Below are 5,138 nucleotides of genomic sequence, written 5' to 3'. Positions count from 1 at the left end.
GGCGTTAACCTTTCCAGGTTTGTATACCACAGTATAATCATATTCATTCAACCTAATCCGCCACCTCATGATTTTAGATGTTGGATCCTTGACATTGTGTAACCATACCAAGGGTCTATGGTCCGTGAGAAATGCAAATTGTCGGCCATAAAGGTAGGGTCGGAAATGTTCTATACCAAAAAGAACCGCCAACAATTCCTTTTCAATCGTTGAGTAATTAATTTCTGCGTCATTTAGTGATCTGGAGGCATACGCGACTGGGAGATCTTTTCCCACTGGTCCCTGACTAAGAATGGCGCCAATGGCATAATTAGAAGCATCCGTAGTAACGAGGAATGACTGCGAAAAATTCGGGAACTGTAATAGAGGTTCAGCACAGATGATATCTCTTAAGGTTTCGAAGGAAGTTTGCACGTCAGCTGTCCAACAAAAAGGTACGTCCCTTTTCAAAAGCCTAGTCAAGGGTTTGGCAATCCGAGCCATGTTGGGAATGAACCGCCTATAATAGCCTACAAGACCCAGGAACTGTTTAATATTCTTTCTTGTCTTGGGTATGGGAAACTGTTTTACTGCCTGAATTTTCCCGGGATCCGGTTTTACACCCTCGCTCGTGATTACATGCCCTAAATATATTATTTCCTTTTGTAAAAAACGACATTTTTCAGGCTGAAGGGTTAATCCAGCGTTTTGTAACCGAGCTAAAAGGGTTCTCAACTTACGCCCATGCTCTTCAATGGAAGCTGCATAAATGACAATGTCATCCATATAAACCAGAAGCTCGATGCCCTGCAACCCGGATAGTATCAAATCCATAACCCTTTGAAAAGTAGCTGGAGCATTCTTAAGGCCAAAGGGCATCCTGTTGAACTCATAATGCCCATGAGGAGTAGAAAAAGCCGTTTTAGACTTCGATGAAGAATCTACAGGAATCTGGTGGAAACCAGAAGCTAAATCGAGAGTACTGAAATATTTCGCCCGTCCTAACTGATCCAAAATTTCGGTAATATTCGGAAGAGGGTACGCATCAGCCACAGTTTTTTCATTCAACTTCCGATAATCGATGACCATCCTCCATCGTGGTTTTCCAGATGAACCAGGTTTTTTCGGGACTACCCATACAGGTGAATTGTAAGGAGATACCGACGGCTGGATAATTTTGTCCTTAAGCAAGGATTCCACCTGAGTCTCTATTTCATTTCTATGGATCGGAGGGTACCTATACTGTTTGGTATGTATGGGTATTTCGTCGGTTGTGGTAATTTTGTGAGAGGGAACATTAGCTGCCTTCAGTTTATCTGAAGGAAGATGGAACTGATACGAAAACTCATGTATAATTTCCAGGATACTGGCCTTTTCCCTTTCTTGAAGGTGACTCAGATCCAAGGAGTTAAGTAGTGCACTAAATCTTTGTGCCTGATCTGCTGATCTATTTGCGTTCGGATTTCCTGTTCGAGAAGAACGCGATGCAGGGGGTTTCAGTTCAAAATCTTCCAATTCAATCTGCGGTATTGTAAGCGTAACGTAATCCGATGTAGTATTAATAACAAATAATTTGACTGAGCCGTTTTGTTGATTAACCAATACTTCTCCCAAAAATATACCAGGACCAGCATCAATCCTCCTAACGTAACCCGATTTAATATCACCCTTCGTTGGGACAGAAATCAAAACTTTGTTCCGAGGAGGCAACTCATACGACGAGAAAATAGGAGTGCGCAAATTTCCATCACCAAATTCCACAAGGCATGGAAAATTCTCTCCAAACCTCAGAGTAGCCCCTTGTTTTTCCAAAAATGACATTCCTAAAATTCCGGCCTCCCTAACAGGAAAGTTATCTTCCACCACTTGAAAATGTACAGGGATGCCATGCACATTAATAACTACCTCACCCCATGTCTGGGCTATACCTGCACTAATGCCGGTAAGATGGTAAACTAAATTTTCGTCAATCGACAAATCAGGATTTAATTCCCTTCGTTTAATTAGGTTAAGTTGAGAGCCAGTATCTACGAGGAATTTAGCGAGACCATTCCGAAAATGTTTGTGTTCTAAAGGAATATATGGTGATTGTCTGATCTGATTTAAACTGGTTTCGCGGCAGACGCGGTGGATCCGGCGCGAGAGATAAGGGGTTCCCTTCGTGCTGCGCCCGTCGACGAAACCCCCCTTGAGTTTAAAGGATTTTCCGGTTGCCTAGAAGTTGAAGGAATTGGCGATCGCGGTTTCCTCCAACCATGGTCAGTATTTTCCCGTTCTAAATTTATATTTTCGTGACCACGATTTATATTTCCCCTCCGGCATTGGAAATCCGTATGGCCTAGTTTCCCACACCTTCGGCACCTAGAAGCGTCGCGACTTGGCCCCCCGCGTTGATAATCCCTTCGCGCATAACATTGCCTGGAAAGATGACCCGTTTTTCCACAATTATAACATCTATTTCCGCGCACTTCTGCCGTCAAAACCTTAGGATTACTATCAAGCGGTTTAGGATTCCGAGATGTTCGCGGAGTGTCCATCTGAGCCTCAATTTCCGCTGCTAATTTTGCAGCAGCTACAACGTCACTTAGACGATCCCTAGAAACGATACCCGCAATTATATCATTCCGCAATCCCTTCAGAAAACCGTGTACCGCACTCTCCGAGAGTAAAGTTTGAATTCCTAAAAATTTTTCCAAATCATAACTCTCTCTAGCTGCTTGTAACCCGTGATCTAGAATTCCGTTTACCCTAAATCCAAATTCCTCTATCGTTTCCCGCTCATTACGACGTACAGTTTTTATTTCATTTAATATATCGGTTAAATTGAAAGTCCTAGCATAAGCGGATTTAATTAAACTGATCAACTCCTCTACAGTTTTAGGACTTGCCTTACCTACTATACTTCTATAAACGTGATGCTGCATCCGACTTTGGATCAACGCGAGCAAATAGACTTTATCACCCAGCTTGACTAAAGAATCAGCGAGTCGACACTGTGCAATGAAGTGGTTCACTGAAGATGATTTACCATCAAACTGAGGTACGAATTTACTTAATAAATCATATGGAGCACGCGACGAAACGGAAGACTCAGGTAGCGTCATTACTGGGTTTTCGGGTATATCTTTACCCGAAGGTTGTAATAAAGGTTGGACAGGTACCGCATCGGAAATATTTAATTGATTGTCGACACCGCGTGAAGAAGAGGGAAACGCGTTGGAAGTTGTTGCCCCAAATGAAACTGGCGTATTATTCACCGTGCTACTGGCAAGATTTGATATATCACCTGTCGCACCCCAGCTCTGTGTCGTAGACTGGGCAGGTACAAGAAGTGACTCTTGCAATCGAAGCTCACTAGTATGCAAAGAAAAGGAAGATTCTGTGCTGGGAGATTCCCCCGAAACATCCTCTACAAACATGACATTAACACCACGCAGACTATTTTTGCGACTCTTCCTCCTTCTGGCTTTTACTAACTTCTTTGCTAACGGCGGCATTTTGTCGATTCAAATATACCGATTATAACTAATATTCTATAATGTAATCGGTTATAATTTAGAATTACAGTTTGTTGCGACGAATCAATTAGTATTCCGCAAAAGTCACTTTAAAGTTTTTGCTAAATTAAACCTTCTCTTTGCAGGTGTACGGTCCTATCCGTCGGCGACCCGTTGATTAGGTTGACCTCGGTTTATGGGAAGATTCCTTAGTACTCCGGCTCGATGGTCCCCAATTCAGCAACAGGTACCCCAGTAGGATCCGTCCGCAATCAGCTGCTTCAGGTAGGCCTCAGCTCCGTGAGCAGTCCGCTCAGGTCTCTGGATTTTATTTCGTCCTCTCTTATGCTCCAGGAATGATTTCAATGATGACGTGGATGAGGTGCGTGTGATTTCGGTGGATGGCTTGCACGGCAGCCGAAATCACCTGTCTCCGGTATTTACCCTTCGCTCTTGGGGAAACCGTGCCAAAACCCAAGAGGGAGAAGTTGCACTTAACTTTGTCCACTTATTTAATATGTAACAGTTCAATAAAATAGTTTGTAGAATTTTTAATTGACTGTTTAATACACACCCGCGAGCTAATAAAGTAATTTAAGTGTACATACGTTTGTCACAATCACTTTATTTAACTATTCAGTTATTTCACTGTTTTAAATTGTTTCTCCGAACTATCACCTTAAAATTGTCACCTTTTAAATGTTTATCCCCACTTTTGAACTATCCCTTTTGAAATATCCCACCGCTGTCACCAAATATGTTGCGTGTCCGTTCACGGTGTATAGGGATTTCTGGGGAATTGGGCGCAGGTAAGGTGATTCGTGGAGCGCGAAGGCGCTCCGCTCGCAAGGCGCGAAAATAAAACAAATAAACTATGTTCACTGTTGATTATAGTTTAATCTCAAGAACTTAATCAAGCTGTTTCAATCAAGTATGATATTGATTTTCGGCGTGAGAACAACTTTGCAGAGTCAAGCGACAAAATCATTCTGAACGTTCTACGCTTAGCGGAGGAGATCTTCGCGCGTCGTCGGTCGATTCCCCTTCCTTGATGGATCCTGGATCCTCCCTCAGGATCATCCCTCGTCCAATGGTGGAGGAGTCCACCCCGTCTCGCGTGGGCCCCTTCTCCTGGCTGTGGTCCACCCTCAGGCGCGTGGAAGTGGAGGCGCTCCGCCAAGACGCTAGAACGTTGCAGCGCACATGTGCTACGAGAAAGCGTGGGACCCAGAGAAAATAGGAAAAGACAAGACCTTGTACTTGCCAAAGGCAACTCTTGAGGAAATTTACGACCCTCTTAGAGTGCATGAAAAGACAGGATATCGAAAAGACTTCGTTACTTTTAAGGACCGTTCGTGACTTGGTCGAAAACAACGAATTAGCTATGGTCTATCATAAATTTGTCTTTTAGGAATTTACTAAGTGAAACTATTCCATTCTCTGGATTTCCGGCCTTCTCTCAGCTCGATCACCCATGTCGAGGGGTTTACAACTTTAGGCTTTGTTTATTTTATAATACGAGCGTACACGCAGATGGTTTAAACTCCGCTCTTAATTTATAGCCATCGATACAAAAGATCCTCGAAGAACATTCGAGACATATCGATACAATAGTCTATTCGATAAATATTCCCATGTCAATGTCGCCATACCATTCTAGAC

At 43.1% G+C, this 5,138-nt stretch overlaps 1 long non-coding RNA gene across 1 annotated transcript; it reads left to right on the top strand.

The window, feature by feature from the left end:
• Positions 1-3,574: 3,574 nt before the first annotated feature.
• Positions 3,575-4,031, top strand: LOC123988967. The gene is made up of 2 exons (XR_006830345.1): positions 3,575-3,761; positions 3,831-4,031. It is a non-coding gene; the product is annotated as an uncharacterized LOC123988967 (long non-coding RNA).
• The last annotated feature ends 1,107 nt before the right edge of the window (positions 4,032-5,138 follow it).

This window comes from Osmia bicornis, unplaced genomic scaffold, assembly GCF_907164935.1.
Source record: "Osmia bicornis bicornis unplaced genomic scaffold, iOsmBic2.1, whole genome shotgun sequence".
NCBI classification, from domain to species: Eukaryota; Metazoa; Arthropoda; class Insecta; order Hymenoptera; family Megachilidae; genus Osmia; species Osmia bicornis.
This window is presented reverse-complemented; position numbering and strand designations above follow the sequence as displayed.